General features: G+C 42.8%; 1 protein-coding gene and 1 pseudogene across 1 annotated transcript in view; both read left to right on the top strand.

Moving 5' to 3' along the window:
• COL16A1 (collagen type XVI alpha 1 chain) overlaps window positions 1-20442 on the top strand; it is a 297538-nt gene that overhangs the window by 21994 nt on the left and 255102 nt on the right. The gene's annotated exons all lie outside the window — the stretch shown is intronic.
• LOC116516257 lies at window positions 3088-3234 on the top strand (annotated as a pseudogene).

Here is a 20442-nt window from a genome sequence, read left to right as displayed (position 1 = left end):
GCTTGTCGATCAGAAATGTTGGCAGTTCAGTGGTTCGAATCCCTAGTGCCACATAACAGAGTGAGTTCCTGTTACTTGTCCCAACTTCTGCCAACCTAGTAGTTTGAAAGCATGTAAAAATGCAAGTAGAAAAATAGGGACTACCTTTGTGGAAAGGTAACAGTGTTCCATGCACCTTCAGTCTTTAGTCATGCCGGCCACATCACCATGGAGATGTCTTTGGACAGCGCTGGCTCTTCGGCTTTGAAACAGAGATGAGCACCATCCCCTAGAGTTGGGAACGACTAGCACATATGTGCAAGGGAAACCTTTACCTTTACCTTTTATGTCTCCTGCTGGCTAAAATAAGTAACAATGTCTTTCTAAGATCAGCTTCTCTTTTATATGCTCCAGACTCCTACTTTGGGAGCAAACCTCTCATCCCAACTGTGGTCAACTATGTTGCCTCTTCCCAGGGTTAAGAAGTTAAGAAAAAGTGCTAGAAGAAGACAGTAGCAAGCCATTTCTATATTATTGACGTGCCCATGAAGTACCAAGATCTGGGTTTGACTTAAGGAAGTCTATTTTAGACCAATTTGGTGGGAGCATCTTGCCTTTCCTCTCCCACTTACAACTATTGAGTCAGTTACTACCTATTCTTTTCTTAACAAACATGCATACAGGACGTTATTTTTCTCACTGTTGAATTTTTAGATAGGGACAGTCTGTTGAGCTCCTTCTGTATCTTGAGCCTGTATCTTCTGGAGTGTTGGCATTCAGGTCTAATTGTTGATGGTTCTCAAATTCTCCTTGGCCTGGTAGCTTGGCATTTAGGGACATTGTGGGATAAATAATTGAAGTTATCAAGCCACATTGCTCACCTCCTCAGTTTGCAAATATTTTGGTGTATCCAAAAGGGTTTTATGCATTGTTGTAGTTCCACAGGTTTGGAAGGTGTCAATTTTCCAAAAATGTCTGAGCAAATTCTCCACTGGAAGGGCACCTTGTGGGGTTAGCAGAATCCTAATCTTAAAAGGAGCTGTTCAGATTGAGGCTTCCCAAGAGCACGAAGCAGACTCCTTCTCCCAACAAAAAACCCTTTTATCAATATACTGTGAATTCGGCTCATTCACATCCAGCAAAGTCTTTCAAGGGAGGATTTACAGTCACAAACCTTATCTGGCTTGGAAAGCTGACAGACTAATATCTGCAAAACTTGGTAAGGAATCTCAGAGAGTCATGAACCAATTAAGCAAACTAATTGTCTCCTGCAAACTCCCCTCCCCTTTCACTCTTCTTCTATTTCCTCTGGGAGGGGCCATTCATTGTCCAACTGTGGTCTTCCTCCAAAGTAAACCCTGGTTCTTTAGCTGTTCCCTTCGTCTGGCCACTCTGCACATGCGCACACTGGGAACAGGCTCCAGCTGTTCGTCTGCCTCACTGATATCCGACTCTGAAGGCAGCTGATAACTGGCATACAGCCCTGTCCCCCTCTCTGCCTCCGACACAGAGCCCTCATCAGAGGCTTTCCCAGACTCCAGGACTGGCCCATGTTCCTCCCGAACCTCCTCACTGACTGAATCTGCTGCTAGCTCAGCTGGCCGCTGGTAAGTCTCAACAGAAGCATTCTCCTGTGCTTATCCTCCATGCTACCATCACGCCCCCCCAAAAAAGTTTTGATCTCCTGCAGTTTCCCCCCCCCCCCTGCCCAGCCTGAGCTAGACAGGGCCAGCTGAGCTGAGCTAGTATTAACAGGCCAGGCCCTTTGAAGGGGAGAGCAGGCAGAGATGAACTCAGAGGCAATCCGTTCTGCTTCCTTGCACATCGTTGCTCATTTGTGCATCTGTCTTTGCTCAGCAGCAGATGTACTTATTCCGAGCACATCCGTGGTTCCTGCTAGTCTTGAGATCGTCTCAATTGCTTCCCTGAGCTGAGGAGAATGGAAAGGAGGACCTAATAGCTCCGCTTATGGCTTTAGATCCTGACTTTTGCTTTTATTTTGTTTTGCTTTGCCAGACTCTTTTTAATTGGGTTGGCCATTTGCCACCTGGCCTCCCTCCCTCCTCACTGAATGTATCACGGATCTTTTCTCACATCCGTTCTTCCTGTCAGATCCGCAATACAATATCTGTACATTCCGTGGCAGCTCCATATTTTGCTGCTGAAAACTTGGCTGTGTTTTGTTTTTTGTCTTTTGGTTTTAGATCTTAAATCATAAAGGGATGCTTTATCTTCCCAATATTTATTCTGCCCTCTTCCCATCTCACACAGTTTCCCATTCTCTCCCCTCCAAATGGTGAGAGTTATGAGCTAGAGTGCATCTGTGCAACAACACACAAACAAAATTGATAATACTGGAGCTGGGGGAGGAAGCCATGTCGGAAGGGGTGAAGCCCCAAGGAAAAAATGACCAGCATCATTGACAAAGATCTCCTGTCTTCTCTATAAACTGAAGCTTTTAGGGTTTTTTTTTTTTAAAAAAATGAAGACCAGTGTTTTTCAAACTTGGCTTGAAAAGATGGGTGGACTTCACATCCCAGCACACTGGCCAGAGAATTCTGAGAGAAGACGCCCAGCCACTTAACAGTTGCCAAGTCTGAAAAATGCTGATTTAGACTCTTTTTCCTTTTCACTGGACCTTATTTCATTCTGATGACAGAAAATCTGCTTTGGACAATTGATTTTGAGAAGGGGATTCTAGATAAATTTTCGTGAGTCAAATAGACCCAACACTTGGCTTAATTGACCACCAAATTTCTCTTTCTAAGTGAGACTTTTGTTAGGTGAGTTTTGCCCCATTTTATGACCTTTCTTGCCACAGCTAAGCGAATCACTGCAATTGTTACGTGAGTATCACGGCTGTTAAATAAATGTGGCTTCCCCATTGACTTCGCTTGTTAGAAGGTGGCAAAAGTGGATCACATGACCCTGGGACACAGCAACCGTCATAAATATGAATCAGGTGCCAAGCATGTGAATTTTGACCACCTGACCAGGGGGATGCTGCAACGGCCATTAAGTGTGAAAAATAGCTATTGATCACTTTTTTCAGTGCTGTTGTAATTTTGAACAGCCACTAAATGAACTGTTATAAGTTGAGGACTATCTGTACTTACCTGGCAGGGAAGATACCATGATCATGAAGGGGTTTTCCCAGGGGAGGCTCATCCATCACACTTCAGGGGTACTGACACCTGCGATTTCCCCAAAGGCTCTAGGCGTGGTTTTTAGGGCAATTTTTAGTAATATCTTAATGTTGGCTCATTTTAATATTATAACTATTTTTCACTTGTTCCTGTAATTTGTAAGCTGCTCACCTTGTAGGGCAGATGGTGGCATAGAAATTTAACACAGGGATGCATGCATACATACATACATTCATACATACCATATTTTTTGGAGTATAAAATGCACCTTCCCCCCCTCAAAAAAGAGGGTGAAAATCTGGGTGCAGCTTAGACACCAAATACAGCATTTTTGGCCTCCCAAAACCCTGCCCCACTTTGCAAAAATAGAATTGCAGAGGGTTTGGGAGGCTTGCAAAGTTCTCCTGGGGGCTGGGGAGGGCAAAAATGAGCAAAAAACAGGCCATTTATGGCTTGTTTTTGCCCCCCCCCACCTCCCAGGAGCACGCTACAAGCCTCCCAAAGCCTATGCATGCCCTGTTTTTTGCAAAAAATGGCCACTTTTTTGTTCATTTTTGCCCCCCCACCAGCCCTCAGGAGCACTTTGCAGGTTTCTCAAACTCACAAAAAAGTGGTGTGCCGCAGGTTTGGGAGGCCTGCAGGGTGCAAAAACTTTTTTTTAAATTTACCTCTTCAAAATCTTGGTGTGTCTTATATTGTGGTGCGTCTTATACTCCGAAAAATATGGTACATAACATGCAATGAAATCTTGTTCCACTGCTTTAGCATCAAGGTATCCAAGCAGCATGTGTGAATGTCCTGGTTTTTACTTCACCATGATTCAAGGGTCCCCAACCCCTGGTCCCTGGACCGGCACCAATCTGCAGCATGCCAGAAATCAGGCCACGCAAACAAGGAAAGCATCATCCGTGGGATTCAGGCAGCATGTGAAACCATACCCCCCTCCCCCTCCGGTCCATGGAAAAACCTCTCTCCACGGAACCAGATCCCTGGTAGCCAAAAGGTGGGGGGGGGCACTGTATTGGTGTCTTAATTGGCCAGGGCCCTTCCACTCATTCCCCAAATGGGACAGTGGGAGGGGGATTTCCTCTAAGATTCCCCATCCCATCACCCACCCTCAGTGGCCCTGTGACTGTCCTTGCTAAGTGGGAATGCTACGTTGGAGAAATGGTTGGAGAATTCTTCATCCTGTGAAAACAATGTGGGAAAAATTCAATCGCCCCTTTTTCTCTGGCCGCAGAATTCGAAAGGCCAGCCGTGACTTGCTTCAATTCAAATGAATTATCCCCATTTAGATAAGAGGCAGGAGGAGGCGTGCTAAAACAAGGGCTGTGGGGTAGAGAAAACAGGTGTTATCTGGAGAGTTTGTAAAATTGCTGCAAAGGACCATCTGCCGTTGCATATTAAAAAGTCCATCTGGACCCCTTGGTTGCACGCAGAGATGGCCTTTTGAAGTTCTCTCCCCCAAATTTCTGGGTAGAGAAATGGAGTAGATAGTTGCTCTGAACTTCTCCAGGGGAAAAGAGATGTTCTTAAACTACTTTTCAAGGACACGACTCCCCATGGAGCGTGGCACAAATACTACAAGAGGGATTTCCTCACAATATTATCCCTGGGGGTTTGAATGGAAAAATGGACAGCCAAGGCAGCTGTGGAACATTTTGAGGATTGCCTGGTGACAAAAGAGAACATTCAGATCTTCGCCTGGAATGCTTTAAATTAAATAGCTAGGTTTCAACAATGTACTTAGCCTGGTCCTTGAATTAGCTCATTTCCTGTGCTCCTGCAGCACACTGAACCCTCGATTAGACTGAATGGGCTTTTGATTCAAGCAGAACGCTTGGAAGGACTCAAAGTTTAAGCTAACTAAGAGTAAAGTCGCTATTTTTTCAGCCCTGACGGTTGAAAGAATAATGCAGAATTTAAAAAGTGGTTCAATCAGCTTCCCCAGATTTCAGAGAAAGAGAAAAACAGATCAATAGCAGCCTCCCTGTTTATTATTTTATTATTTTATTTTATTTTATATTTTATATTTTATATTTTATTTTATTTATTTTATTTTATTTTATTTTATTTTATTATTTTATTTTATTTTATTTTATTTTATTTTATTTTATTATTTTATTTTATTTTATTTTATTTATTTTATTTTATTTTATTTTATTTTATTTTATTTTATTATTTTATTTTATTTTATTTTATTTTATTTTATTTTATTATTTTATTTTATTATTTTATTTTATTTTATTTTATTTTATTTTATTTTATTTATTATTTTATTATTTATTTTATTTATTTTATTTTATTTCATTTTATTACTTTATTGTTTTATATTTTATTTTTTATATTTATTTTATTTCATTTTATTATTTTATTATTTTATTTCATTTTATTTTTTATATTTTATTTTTTATATTTTATTTTTTTATATTATATTTTATTTTTTATTTTTATTTTATTTAGTTTGTCACTCATGTACAAGATAACAGGAATAAGGATAAACATGAATAAGAACACAGGAAATGGGTACAAATAAATGGGGACAGTAGGACCGGGATGTTAGGCACACTGGTGTACTTATGCACACACCCTTTACAGACCTCTTAGGAATGGGGTGAGGTCCATTGTAGTAGAATGAGGAGACAACGAAGCCAAGCGATGCAATATAGGAAAAGTTTATTGAATGCGCAGGTTCAAACATGCCAAACAAGCATCAAAGTTTGAACCTCGAAAGGTTCTTAATTACATACATTTATAGTGCAGATTACATCATCATCTATAGAAGCAGTATCTAAGCATATAAGGTAATGAGAGGAACCAAAACCGTCTATGCCAGATGGCCAACAGTTACTATTCCTAAAATATACATGGTCAGCACCTTATAGATCATGTGTGACAAAACAGGACACATCTTGCAAGATAACAGGAAACTCCCTGTCTGGGTCTGCTTGTTCCCAGATGTGTAAAAATATTTACTGCCACTTCAGCAACTGTCAGCAATTGTTTTCTGCTTAATGGTGCAAAACTTCAACTTTGATCAGAGTATTTGATATTAAACATGGACTATAGAACTGTTAGCCATAATTAGGTCTTTTAGCCCACCTTAGTCCCCCCTTTGTGACTCATCTGACACTTCCAGAAGAGTCACATACTCAGGTTCATTAGGTGGCTCTTCCACTGGACGCAACTTTCCATATTCCCACAACACCTCTACGGAAGGAAGTTATATAGGAACATCCCTTATAACCCCCTCCTGTATAATCACAAACACATTGCCATCCAGAACACTGTGTGGTGCCTGCACAAGGTAACCAAACATTAGGATTACCATAGTTCCAATTAAGCGCAGTTTCACACAAGTATTTATGATTAGCTTTATAAGCATCAACCCAAGTCTGATCTCCACAAGACACTCCAATGCCTCTCTTAGTGGCAGTGCAAGCATCGAACATCAAAATCAGGGGTTGTGTACCCTGTTGCAACTGTACAGTATAATTAAGGAAATACAGCTTGCCCTCTCCATCGGGATTACTTCTAATACCCACCTTGGGCAAGCCTGTCCATAGGGTCACATTGAGGCGAACTGGAGTGTTAGGATTATAACATACAGTTTTTCCTTGTAGGGTACACAAGCTGTACATAGTTTTGTTATGAAGGCAATTTATTTTAGTAGGTTTGCATCCCTGGGGTGACTGTGTATGATACACTAATGTATTAACAGTCCGAATTGCCATTTTAGCTTTTGTAATACAAGGCGAACAATCTTCTGACCCAACTTTGGCTGTTGTAGCTAGGGTCCTTTTATTTCTGATTCTTCTAGGTTTTTTCCCTGTAGTCGCTCCAAACTCAATTGGGCGCATTTGAACCATGCATGCTCCCTGCCATCCAGACTTTAACTGCAAAGGGGAGGTAATACGAGTCCAGCCCCAATAATGGGGAGTTCCACAATCAAGAATTAGAGGTGGTTCTCCCCCCTTTTGCCGGGCTCTAGTACACATTCCCTTTCGCATTAAATATCCCACATATGGGCATACATCTGGATTAGAAAAACCTCGAGACTGACAGGTAATCCTGGCAATCTTATCAAACATATCAGGGATCTTGCAAGGGTGTGGTAGAACTCCATTCCAACAACCCGGGGAAAACACAATGGGGGTTGTCCCCTCCCACTCTCTGGATCCGACATCATAAGACCTTACAATATGGGGTCTATCTTCCGGATTACTCCACAATCCCAAGTTGCCTACATAAACAAAATTACATTTGATCCCAACACTGTATAAGCATATCCCTAACATAACAATAAACCAAACGGGCTGTATACCTTCGTGCATCCTGGTCACACACGTCCTGTGCTCTCAGATTCTGTAATGCAAGCAAAACTGTAGGGGTTAATTTAAGGGTACAAGAGGGAAGGCCAGATCCAGTGATCAAATAAGGTTCCAACACATCCTCTATAAGAATTATATCGCACTTAATGTTACAATAACTGTGATGAACACAATCGATACAGTGTGCACAGCAACAACATCCACATCTACAAGTACAAAACCAACACATATAGGTAGTAGTAAAAATGATAAAAGCCAAAAATAATAAAAGTTTATTATACTGGTCCAATATTCTTCACCCGTGCGTAGAAAGTCAGCTTCCGGAGTGACTTAGCAAGGGTTCTCCACCGCCGACCTTTGGAAAAGCCATCGGAGCCCTAAGAGGGGAAGCTGTGCTGGCTCTCTGTCCTCCCTTCCAGGTGCAGGATCGGCTTGAATCTCTCCTAAATTGTCTGTTTGCAACTGTCCGTTAGCGAATGGGATGCCAGCAAATGGCCACCAGTCAACCGCTCTCACAGTTCCGTCAATTGATTGTTGGACCGTCGGGTTGGCGTACTTTACAATACAAATAACGCATACAATGCAGGCAAGAATCACAATACCTATAGCAATACAACAAAGGATATAATTGGACTTCACCGACGAATCAGTTTCAGCTTCAATGGTTGGTCGCTGGGATGTATGGTCCATTGTTTGTCAGCGGCCCTCTTTACCCGAGTCCAATGTATCCAGGTTTTAGATTCCGCAATCTTAACAGCAAGTGGAGATGTCATAATTATCACAAATGGTCCCTTCCACCTCCCTTCCAATTGTTCCTTTTTCCAATGTTTCACCCAGACCCGGTCCCCTGGCTTAAAAGTATGACACTTAGTTACCAATCTGGGAGGGGTCTGTTCCAAAACATAATTTCTCAACTTTTCAACCTGTTTATTTAGTTCTTGCACCATTTCCATGGCCCATACTCCCCCCTTATGTCCCAAATCAGGCCATCCAGCCAAATTACGTCGTAATAACGTCGGAGGCCGACCAAACATCAACTCATATGGTGAGAGTCTATGTTGTCGCCTGGGGGCACTCCGAACTGCATACAATGCAAGGGGTAGAGCATCGGGCCACTTCAAGTGTGTTTCAGTGCAAATTTTAGTAATTTTCTCTTTTAAGGTTCGATTCATCCTTTCCACTGGAGAACCAGATTGCGGGTGGAAAGAAGAATGGAATCGCCATTTTACCCCTATAGCTTGTGCAATGGCTTGGTTAATGTGATGGACAAACTCCGGGCCATTGTCTGACGAAATAAAGGAGGGGTTACCGAATCGGGGAATGATCTCTTTAAGTAAAAACTTTGCTACTTCCTGTGCCTTTTTCGTCCTAGTAGGAAAAGCCTCTGGCCATCCCGTATATAAATCCACAATAACTAACATAGCCCTATAAAACCCACTTCGTGGCATATCAGTAAAGTCAATCATGACTGTGTCCATAGGGTAGTAGGCAATAGGTATAGTTCCCGGTGGGAGGGAAGGACCTTGCCTAGGGTTAACTTTCGCACAAGTGTCACATGAAGACGCCACTTTTACTGCCATCCCTGCTAACCCATCTATATAATAATCCCTCATAAGAGCGGATTCCAAAGCCGTTTTTCCCATATGAGTGGTTTCATGAGTGGAACGAACCAATTGCCAAGCCACCGAAGAGGGCACATATATTCTTCCATCCGGAAGAACATACCAGCCCCTATCGATGACCGCCATCAAATCATTAACTGCCTTATCACATTCAGATAAGGAATAAGAGGGTTGGATATCTACTGGTATAACCCCTAAATCCAAGGAAACATTGATAAACAAATCTGGCAAGGGCTCATGGCGCAATGCTGCAGCTCGTGCTTCAGCGTCCGCTGCCCTGTTCCCTAAAAGAATTCTATCATCACCTCGTTGATGACCTCTACAATGCATAACAGCCACCTTTTTTGGTTTTTGGACGGCATCTATCAATCTTTGGATTAAATGGCTATGTTGTATATATTTGCCCGCTGAATCCCTAAATCCCCTTTCCTTGTAGACAGCTCCATGAGCATGCAAGGTTAAAAAAGCATATTTACTATCTGTCCATACGTTCAAGCGTTCACCTTTAGCCTGCTCCAATGCCCGAATAAGGGCCCATAATTCTGCCACTTGTGCACTTTTTCCTGCTCCCAACGGCCCACTTTCAATCACTTCATCATCATCAACAATGGCATAGCCTGCAACCCTCATCCCCTGGTGGATATAACTAGATCCATCGGTATACCAGTTATAATCCACCCAGGGTAAAGGTATGTCAGTCAAATCGGGGCATGTGGAATAAACAGTTTCCAACACCTGTACACAATCATGTTCCACCTCTGTCTCTGTAGGCAAGAGAGTGGCCGGATTTAAAGAGGTAGAAACCACTAGATGAACCTGAGGATTCTCAATCATCATAGCTTGGTATTTGATAATTCGCTGGCTACTAATCCACAAATGACCCTTCTGATCAAGGATTGCTTGAACAGAGTGTGGGGTGTGGACCTTGATTGGACAGGAAAAAGTGAGTTTATTGCAATCTTGCAGCAGTTCCGCAATGGCTGCCAAGGCTTTCAAACAATGCGGCCATCCTTGCGCCACGGCATCTAGTTGTTTTGACAGATATGCAACTGGTTGTTGCCACTGACCAAGTTGCTGAGTCAACACTCCTAAAGCAACATTCTTCCGTGTATCCACATACAAATTAAAGGGCTTGCTTAAATTAGGCAGGGCCAGAGCCGGGGAGCTCGTTAATGCCTTTTTAATTTCGACAAAAGCCTGATCCTGCTCCTCTGCCCAAAGAAAGGGATCCGTATAACTTCCTCTAGTAGATGAATAGAGCGGTGCCGCCATTAGCGCAAAATTCGGGATCCAAATTCTACAAAAGCCTGCCAAGCCCAAAAAGCCCCTCAATTGCCTTCTATTAGTTGGCTTTGCAATGTCAAGAACTGCCTGTTTTCTCTCCGGACCTAATGCTCTTTGCCCTTGCGTTATATCATAGCCTAGGTATCGGACTTGCTGCTGAACTAACTGAGCCTTGTTTTTGGACACTCGATACCCACAGTCTAACAACAGACACAGCATACGTCTCATGTTTTCCCAACAAGCATCCTGTGACTGTCCAGTGACCAAAACATCATCCACATATTGTAAAACTGAATCTCCCTGTTGGAGGGGGACAAAATATTGTAAATCTTTGGCCAACGCGGTCCCAAAGAGAGTTGGGGAATTTTTAAAACCCTGAGGTAGCCTGCTTGTCCCAGTATAAGGGTTTTCCCATTCAAAAGCAAACAATGGCTGACTAACCGGATGGATAGGTATAGTAAAGAAGGCATCTTTTAAATCAATCACCGAAAACCATGTAGCAGTAGGCGGGATGAGACTAAGAAGAGTATATGGATTAGACACAGACGGGTGAATTGTGACATTCACCCGTCTGTGAATGATTTGCGTGTGGTCATTCACCACACGCAAATCTTGCACTGGTCTAAATGACCCGTCTGGTTTAAGGATAGGCAAGATAGGAGTGTTCCATGGGGATTGAATAGGAACCAAAACTCCAGCTTCTAAGTATTTTAGAATACATTCATAAATGGACAGGATGGCTTCCCTCCAATAAGGTCGTTGCCTAATGTGAACAGGAGTTGCTAGGGGCTTCAATTCAACAATAATGGGGGGATGATGTGCTGCAAACCCCGGAGGGTTATCTTCAGCCCATAAACCCGGTACATTAAATTGCTTCCACACATCTGCACATTCTTCCTCTGATGTCCTAGCCACCATCAACCTCCACATTTCATCAGGCCGGTGACTAACAGTGAGATACTGCTTTCCTTCATCAAAGGAAATAGTAGCTCCTAACTTACTTAACAAATCCCTTCCTAACAATGGGACAGGACATTCAGGTATATAAAGGAACTCGTGTTGAATTTCGGAGCCCTTGAAAGTACAGGTGACTGGTTTCAAGACTTGACGTCCTACAACTTGTCCAGACACTCCCTGTACCTGAATTTGATAAGGACCAGGGGTAGTGATTAAATTATTTATTACTGATCGTCCGGCTCCTGTATCCACTAAAAAGGTAGTCTGATGACCCCCAATATTCATAGTAACCATTGGCTCAGGGGGAGTCTGCTCCAAGCCAGGTCCCCGTCAATCTGACCAACCAGTTCCTGCCAACCCAATGCTCTCTACTCCTGAACCTGCTTGAAAGCCACTTCCCCCTTGACCCTGACCCTGTTGCATCCCCCATCCACGAACTGGGTATCTGGGGGGCCCTCCCCGGTTCACCCCACGCCCAGGCATCCCACGACCTATTATGCCACGGCCCAACGGGCGTCGCCCGGGCGGACCCCTAAATATTCTACGGCCCCTGGGAGTTAACCTCTTTGGACACTCTCTCTGCCAATGACCTTCAGACCCACAATGGGCACATTGATTTGGACCCAAGCCTGTCTTTCCTCCCTGTAATGCCAACGCTAACAACTCTGTCTTTTTATGCATACGATCATCTTTGTCCTTCTTCTCAACCTTATCTCTATTAACATACACTTTCCTAGCCACTTCTACCAATTCAGTCGTATTCTTTCCTAATGCTCCCTCTAACCTTTGCAATTTCTTACGAATATCCAATGCACTTTGTGCAATAAATCTCTCATTCAACATCCTCACATTCTCTGGAGCCCTCGGGTCCATTTGAGTATACAACTCATAAGCCTCAATCAACCTCTGAAGGAATGCCTCTGGACTCTCATCCGCTCCTTGCATAACCAATGAAGGCTTAGACAAATTCACAGGGGGTTTTCCTGCCTTCTTGAGAGCTGCCACTATCAAGGTTTGATACGTTTGTATCTTTGCCATGTCACCCGCTACCTTAGGATCCCATCCAGGATCCTGTTCCGGTGCCTCTTCTAACAGTTTCTGAGCTCCGTCTATATCTGTATGATAACGTTCTCTAAAAACTTCCCTCATTCCCGCTTTACATTTCTCTCTTTCTTCCGCTGTTAGCAAAGTAGTTAACAGCTGCTGTATATCTCGCCAATTGGGGTTATGGCTATGCATAATGGTTTTGAAAAGATCCGTCATTTCTGTGGGCTTAATGGACAACGGACCAAAATGCTGTCGCCAATTCAATAAATCCGTAGTTGAAAAGGGAATATATTGAAAGCAAGGGCGATATTCAAGATCTCCCTGGGCATTGACGCCCACCTGTTGTTCTGATACTCGTAGCGGAAAAAGTCCTTCCTTTTCTTCTAATAACGTACTTTCCTCTCTCTCGGCTTTCGCCCTTTCCGCCCCCAATCGTCTAGTAACTGCTCCTTCTCTTCTAAGTCCTGTAGCTCCTAAATCACCAGATGCAATCCCTCCTTCCCTATCTTTGGGCTCCTTTCTTACTGCCCCTCCTGCTGCCTGATAATCTCCTGCCCCCACAGCACTCTCCAGATCCTTATCTCCACCGTCCGCAATAGCAGCAACCATTGCCTGGGGCACAGGAATGCCTACAGCCCCCTGCGGTGGCAGAGGTGCAGACGCATAGGGTGGGGGAGGCCTGAAAAGTTCCTCCTCGTCTTGGGCAAAAATCTTTTTCTTGTCCGAAGACTCTTTTATCCCTGAAGCTGCTACATTTTTAACACGCCTCGACGCTAACCTCAACTTCCCTTTTTCCTTCGGTCTAGCCACACACAGGCGAACCATTTCTGCTTGACACTGTAATAATTCATCAGCTTGCCCTGCTACAGCATCTCCCCACTGATCTATATATGGAAACTGATTGGGGTAGCGTTCTTCATTTGCAGCAATTAGCGAAGTCAAATCATCTATAATTTGGTTTTGAAACGTTCCTCCCATTGGCCATCCCACCCCCATATGCGGCCACTGGTTTTGACACAAGTAAATAAGCCTATCCTTGGTCAATTTAGGATAAGGGACTCTATATTCGGTATGATTAAAATAAGAATCAAAGCCTTTTACCATGCAATCCAGCGGAGTGCTGGGTATGCTACTTCCTCCACCCATCCTATCACATTGTCTCCGGCCGTTAGCGCTGGGGGTCTCAACAGTCACTAAACGGAACCGCAAAGACTTAACCACCCACACAACTTAACTGGACTTCGTTAGGACAGCCGTCCCGAGTCCGAGGAAGTGATCAGGTTCCTCCTTCTATCTTCAAATGAGATAGGTACAATACAATTATCAAGATACTCGCCTGAGACGTCTTCTCCCCAAGGATCCTGGCCAGGAAACACCACAGCTCCTTTCCTAAGTTTGCAGGGTTCTTGGACTCACAATGCGTGTCCCCCTTGGTGTAGTCGGGCTGCTGTTACCGCTTCCCGGGGTAAAAGAAGACCCGTGGCGCCTGGAAGTCAAGGAGCAGCAGCCCCACACCCCAACGGGGCAAAGTGGCCCTCAGCAAAATATTGCCTTAGCTTCTCTGTCCCATCTGGGTCGCCAGAAAATGTAGTAGAATGAGGAGACAACGAAGCCAAGCGATGCAATATAGGAAAAGTTTATTGAATGCGCAGGTTCAAACATGCCAAACAAGCATCAAAGTTTGAACCTCGAAAGGTTCTTAACGACATACATTTATAGTGCAGATTACGTCATCATCTATAGAAGCAGTATCTAAGCATATAAGGTAATGAGAGGAACCAAAACCGTCTATGCCAGATGGCCAACAGTTACTATTCCTCAAATATACATGGTCAGCACCTTATAGATCATGTGTGACAAAACAGGACACATCTTGCAAGATAACAGGAAACTCCCTGTCTGGGTCTGCTTGTTCCCAGAAGTGTAAAAATATTTACTGCCACTTCAGCAACTGTCAGCAATTGTTTTCTGCTTAATGGTGCAAAACTTCAACTTTGATCAGAGTATTTGATATTAAACATGGACTATAGAACTGTTAGCCATAATTAGGTCTTTTAGCCCACCTTAGTATGGTAGATAGTTTATGGTTGAAGCTGTGGGGGCTTGAGGATGTAACAACAGGGTTGGGTAGAACATTCCAGGCATTGACCACTCTGTTGCTGAAGTTGTATTCTCTGCAATTGAGTTTGGAGTGGTTTACCTTAAGTTTGTATCTATTGTGTGCTCCTGTGTTGTTGCAGTTGAAGTAGTCATTGACACGTTGGACATTGTAGCAGATAATTTTGTGTACTTAGGTCTGCAAAGGATTTTGTCCTACAAAGGATTGTTGCCCCCCTGGAGTGGACCAGATCAAAAAACATTGTGATGCATCATAACAGAATCTTGCAAGACTGTGGTTTACTCCTTCTTATGTCCCAGTGACATAAGGTTTGTATTTGCATGAGTCCATTATCAATACAGGTAGTCCTCCACTTATGACCACAATTGAGCCCAAAGTTTCTGTTGCTAATGAAGACAGTTGTTAAGTAAATTTTCCTCCCATTTTATAGCCTTTTTTGCCACAGTTGTTAAGTGAATCATTGCACTTATTAAGTTAGTAAAACTGTTGTTAAGTGAATCTGGCTTCTCCATTGACTTTGCTTGTTAGAAGGTCATAAAAGGTGATCACGTGACACCAGGACACTGCAACTAGCCTAAATAGGAGCCATCTGCCAAGGGCTCAACTTTTGACTCTGTGACCATGGGGATCCTGCAGTAGTCATAAGTGTAAAAAATGGTCATAAGTCATGCTTTTCAGTGCCATTTAACTTTGAATGGTCATTAAATGAACTTTTATGCATCAAGGATTACCTGCTTCCCAGGAATTAAAGAATGGCCCAGCCCTCTTTCCCTCTATAAGGATTCTTGTCATCGCTCTAATTCTCTACAGCAGCATTACATTTTTGCTCTCAAGAGCCCTTTAAATTTGAAAAAAAAAAAAGAACTTTTGTTGGTATGGGTTACACTGATGCTTTTTTATTATGGTTCATCACACCATAGTCTGCTGGATGTTCAGGCTAGATTTGGCATTTTTGTCCACTATCGAGTCCTTCCAAAGGACCTGGGATAGTTAGATGTGGATGTTTGAAGGTGTGAGAGGCATCTTCGCAGGATGTAAGCTATACCAAGTAAAGCTGCCTTTTGCAATTGACTGATGGTCATTTTGTCAATGCCAGTGATGTTCAAATGGTGCACCAGTTGTTTTGGGATTGCACCCAAGGCACTTATTATTATTACCTTTGCTTTCTTTTGTAGTTCTAGTTGGAAGGTCCCTTCCCATTCTGTTGTTCTGTATTCTTATTCCTCAAGGCTATTCCCATAGTCCATTATTCTTACCTTCTAAACTTACCGGATCACTACCATCATACAGTATCCTGGTGAGAAATTCAATTGGTTAATTAGGCAGGACTTTCTACATGTCTGAAACCTGGTCCTTGAGACTTTGGCCTCAAACATGGCTATAAAATGGTGTAGTAGCTATCCCTGTCCTACCTGTTACTACGACTGATGTCCAATGAGTTGTTGTGGCCTACCAGCTTGGCATGGAGAATAACCACAGAAGAATGCTTCTGTTGTGGCCCACCAGTGACCTACAGAATGACCGCAGATTTGGACAGTGGGGAGGTTGGGGAGGAACATGGGCCAGTCCTGGAGTCTGAGGGAGGTTCTGATTAGAGCTGTGCGTCAGAGGCAGAGAGATGGCCAGAGCCATATGCCAGTTATCAGCTGCCTTCAGAGTCAAACATCAGTGAGGCAGATGAACAGCTGGAGCCTGTTCCCAGTGTGCGCATGCACAGAGTTGCCAGATGAAGGGAACAGCTAAAGAACAGGGGTCAACTTGGGAGTAAGGCCACAAGTGGACAATGAATGGCTCCTCCCAGAGAAAATTAAAGAGTAGCGAAAGGGGAGTGGAGTTTGCAGGAGACAATTACTTTGCTTAATTGGTTTGTGATTCTCCGAGACTTCTTGGCAGATTTTTCAGCTGTTGGCCTGTCAGCTCTCCAAGCCAGATAAGATCTGTGACCATAAATCCTCCCTTGAAATACTTCACTGGATGTAAAGGAGCAGAATTCATAGTAAATCAATAGAAAGGGTTTTTGTCGGAACAAGGAGTTTGCTCCATGCTCTTGGGAAGCCTTGATCAGAACAGAAGTCTGGTGATGTCTTTTCTGACTAATTCAGTTTATTATAGCTTTTGTGAGCTACGAACTTTAATAGAACTAGGGTTAGGGTTAGTTGGAAAAGGTGCTAGCAAACTCCTGATTTTTAGCTGTCATGGACTAATAGGTCCCCCATATAAGACATAGGTTCTTGTGCTCCATTCAGTCCCCTGAAACTCTTCTTTGTTTGCTGGCAGAATATAAAACAGACATTCCATCCTTCATGACTTAGAGAACTGTTATTTTTTTAATTGGCTAAAGATTGCTGTAAACAGCAGACGCCTCTTACTTGCTGCCCTGATTGTGTTTTCTCCCCCTTACGGCTTTGTGTTGCATCAGCGGCTGTTTTCAAAATAACAACAACAATAAGAAGATCTTCACCTTCCACAAAAGCCCAGGTGTTGCAGTGCCCATGCTTGCTATAGGAAGAAATTGCTGATGGACTGGGAACAAAGCAGCAAAGCAAAACCGCCCCCAATTTAATCAAGCATGAAAGGGGTCACTTTCCAAGACCTGTCAGCATTTGAGAGTTGGATTTGTTTTGCTCTGTTGTTCTTTCGGCTACATCTTTATTGATTTTTATAATAAAGGGTTATTGTCCTTTCTTTTGCAGATTACTTTTTTTTTTAAAGAACATATACCTTGAATGCAGCAGATGAGAAAGTTATTCTTTGCTTGCATAAAATAAATGAATGGAAATAAGTAAAGAGAGTGAACAATGGTGTTGGTTCTCTGTTTTAGCAAGGAAGGTAGGACAGCGAGGAAGAAGCAAACGTGGCATTCAGGAGAACCAATTGACATTTTGAAACACTGCTACAAATTTTCTGTTGTGACCTGGTCATGTTGCTTAGAATAATGTTTCTCAACCTTGGCAACTTTAAGAGACATGGACTTCAACTCTCAGAATTCCCCACAATGGTACAGCATACAAGTTGGCTGCAGAATTCTAAGAGTTGAAGTCCGCATATATATAAACTGTGTTCCTTATTCAGTTTATTTCTTGCTACTTTTTTCTGGTTGGGAGATGCATTGAAGCTCCTTCTTGTATTGATACCCCTCAGGACTCTGATCAGGCAAGATTTCCTCCATGAATCTGCTCACTTTCCCTTCTGTTCTCCTCTATGTCCCAGTCAGGATTTGTGTCTGGGACAAGAAGGACAAGAGAAATGACACCAACATTTTTCGCCTATTCTTCTTATACTTGTAGAGTTCCTTTTTAAAGCCTGGGCAAGGGACGTTATTGATCAGTGATGCTCACTGAAAATCATGCGCCTTTGCAGATGTTCTCCATTACCCAACTCAAGTGCCAGCCCAGCACAATAGCTTCCTATCTAGGCTTATTATATATCTAACAATGTGTTTGCGTGATCATGAACTGCTGAAAAATTCAGGGAAGCCTTCCTAAAGAGAGAGACAAAAGGAAATAATTGCAATGGACTAGATGCCCCCAACCTTATATTTTGCCTGCTGTTGTTTTAAATCAGTCTCTGCATTTCAGGCTTGTTGCCCTTCAGTTGTGTATAAGGCAGCAGTAGCTAGGGACCAAGAAAAATTTGAAAAGAGTTATATTCCTCCTGTCTAGTCTGCAAACCTCCCAGATACATTTGGTGGGCCAGAATGCAGAAAACATTTTACTGTTGGGAAATTTATGCTCCTTTCCCATTCATCCTTGCTTTCAGAGCTACAGTCCCGCATTCTTACATTTCAATGTGGCTTTGTATTTTGTAATGGAGAAAGCAGCTATGTCTTTTGTGTTGAGATATTCCATCACTCTGAGTTTTTTTCTCTCTCTGTCTACTTTAATCTCCATCACCTCCTCTCTCGGTACTCAAAACTGGTAGCATTTTGAAAGGGCATGCATTAGTACACACACGTTTATCATTCTTGGTATTTCCCATAAAGTTCTGGAAAGTCATGGAAATAGTTGCCAAAGCAGCATGTAGATTCAGTTGGTAGGAGATAAGACAGAAAAATTAAACAGGCGAGGAAGGGATGCCAATAGTTGCCACTGAGATAAAAGCTACCCCATTAAAGCCAACTGCCATATGTCACTTTTTGAAAGGGGCTCACACTTTAATCCTTTTTAGTACAGCACATAAGGTAAAGGTTCCCCTCACACATATGTGCCAGTTATTCCCAACTCTAGGGAGCGGTGCTCTTCTCCATTTCAAAGCTGAAGAGCCAGCACTGTCCAAATATATCTCCATGGTCATGTGACTGGCATGACTAAATGCTGAAGGCTCATGGAACGTTGTTACCTTCCCACCAAAAGTGGTTCCTATTATTCTACTTGCATTTTTATGTGCTTTCGAACTGCTAGGTTGGCAGAAGCTGGGACAAGTAACGGGAGCTCACTCTATTACTCAGCACTAGGGATTCAAACTGCTGAACTGCTGATCTTTCTAATCGACAAACTCAGTGTCTTAGCCACTGAGCCACTGTGTCCCTAATTAATTAATTAACTAATTAATAGAATAGGGATGCAAAATAAGTTTGGTGTAGTGGTTAAGGTTCTGGAGCAGAAGCCAGGAAGTTGTGTGTTCTAGACAGTGGTGAGATTCAAATTTTTTTATTACCCATTCTGTGGGCATTACTTTGTGGGCGTGGCATTGTTTTGTGGGTGTGTCTTTGTGAGCGTGGCAGGGGAAGATTCCTGCAAAATCCCCATTCCCTTCCACCCCACTAACCTGCTTTGCAGCTCCGTTCTCCTGTTCGGGCAACAAAAAAAGATCAGCTGGGAGGCAGCAGGGGCGGGGCCAGCCTATTTGCAGGTTCAAAATTTCCACTACCGGTTCTCCAGAATCTGTCAGAACTGGCTGAATACCACCTCTGGTTCTAGACGCACTCTAGACATGAAATCTGGCTGGGTGAGTTTGAGCCAATAACCAAGAGGTGGTGAGTTCTAGTCCCACCTTAGGGAATTAAAGCCAGCTGGGTGACCTTGAGCCAGTCACTCACTCTCAGCCCAACCCATCTCACAGCATTGTGGGGAAAATAGGAGGAGGAAGTAGTAGGTAAGTTTTTGGGTTACTTATAAAAGAATAAAGGCAAGATAAAAATCTACTAAATAAAATAAAGTGGTTGCTACAGAACAGCATGTTTAGGTGACATCATAAAATGGCCAGCATTTTGCTGCTTGGCAAAAGATTGGAAGGTGGTTGGAAGAAATGACTGGACAGAGATTGGAACTGAAACCAGAAATATTCCTATTATCAAAGAGGATTTAAGCAAAGGGTTAGAATAGAATAGAATAGAAGTGAATAGAATAGAATAGAATAGAATAGAATAACAGAGTTGGAAGGGACCTTGGAGATCTTCTAGTCCAACCCTGCCTAGACAGGAAACCTTACATCACAAACTTCTAGTGTTGGAGCATTCACAACTTCTGGAGGCAAGTTGTTCCACTGATGAATTGTTCTAATTTATTTTAACATATTTAACACTACATATTATAACAGCTGCGAGAATAATTTATGCCCAACAATGGAAGAGTGGAAACGTACCTAAAAGAAAGGGAAATAACAAAGAAAATACTTGTCTGTGCAGAATGTGATAGAGTGATGCTAGAACTGAAGAATAAAGGAGACACAGAGTACTATGAGATTTGGGATAGGTTTTATCAATGGTTGGATTTAAGGAAGGGAAGTCAGAACGAACAAGCACAAGGATGCATAGATTGAAATAAGAGGCAATATAGGCAGTACATTATGCAACTGTTATTGTAACCATGTAGAAGAGGTTAAGGATGTATATATACTTAGTAAATAGTAATGGGTATTGAATACACAGGAGATCTGTGTTATACTCTGTATGGCGGAGAGATGGCCAAGATGGTTTTACCATGTCCCACATTTTTTTTCTTTTAACAATAAAAGTC

Source organism: Thamnophis elegans, chromosome 12 (assembly GCF_009769535.1).
Source record: "Thamnophis elegans isolate rThaEle1 chromosome 12, rThaEle1.pri, whole genome shotgun sequence".
NCBI classification, from domain to species: Eukaryota; Metazoa; Chordata; class Lepidosauria; order Squamata; family Colubridae; genus Thamnophis; species Thamnophis elegans.
The sequence above is the reverse complement of the archived record's forward strand: the minus strand, read 5'-3'. Positions and strand labels throughout refer to the sequence as shown.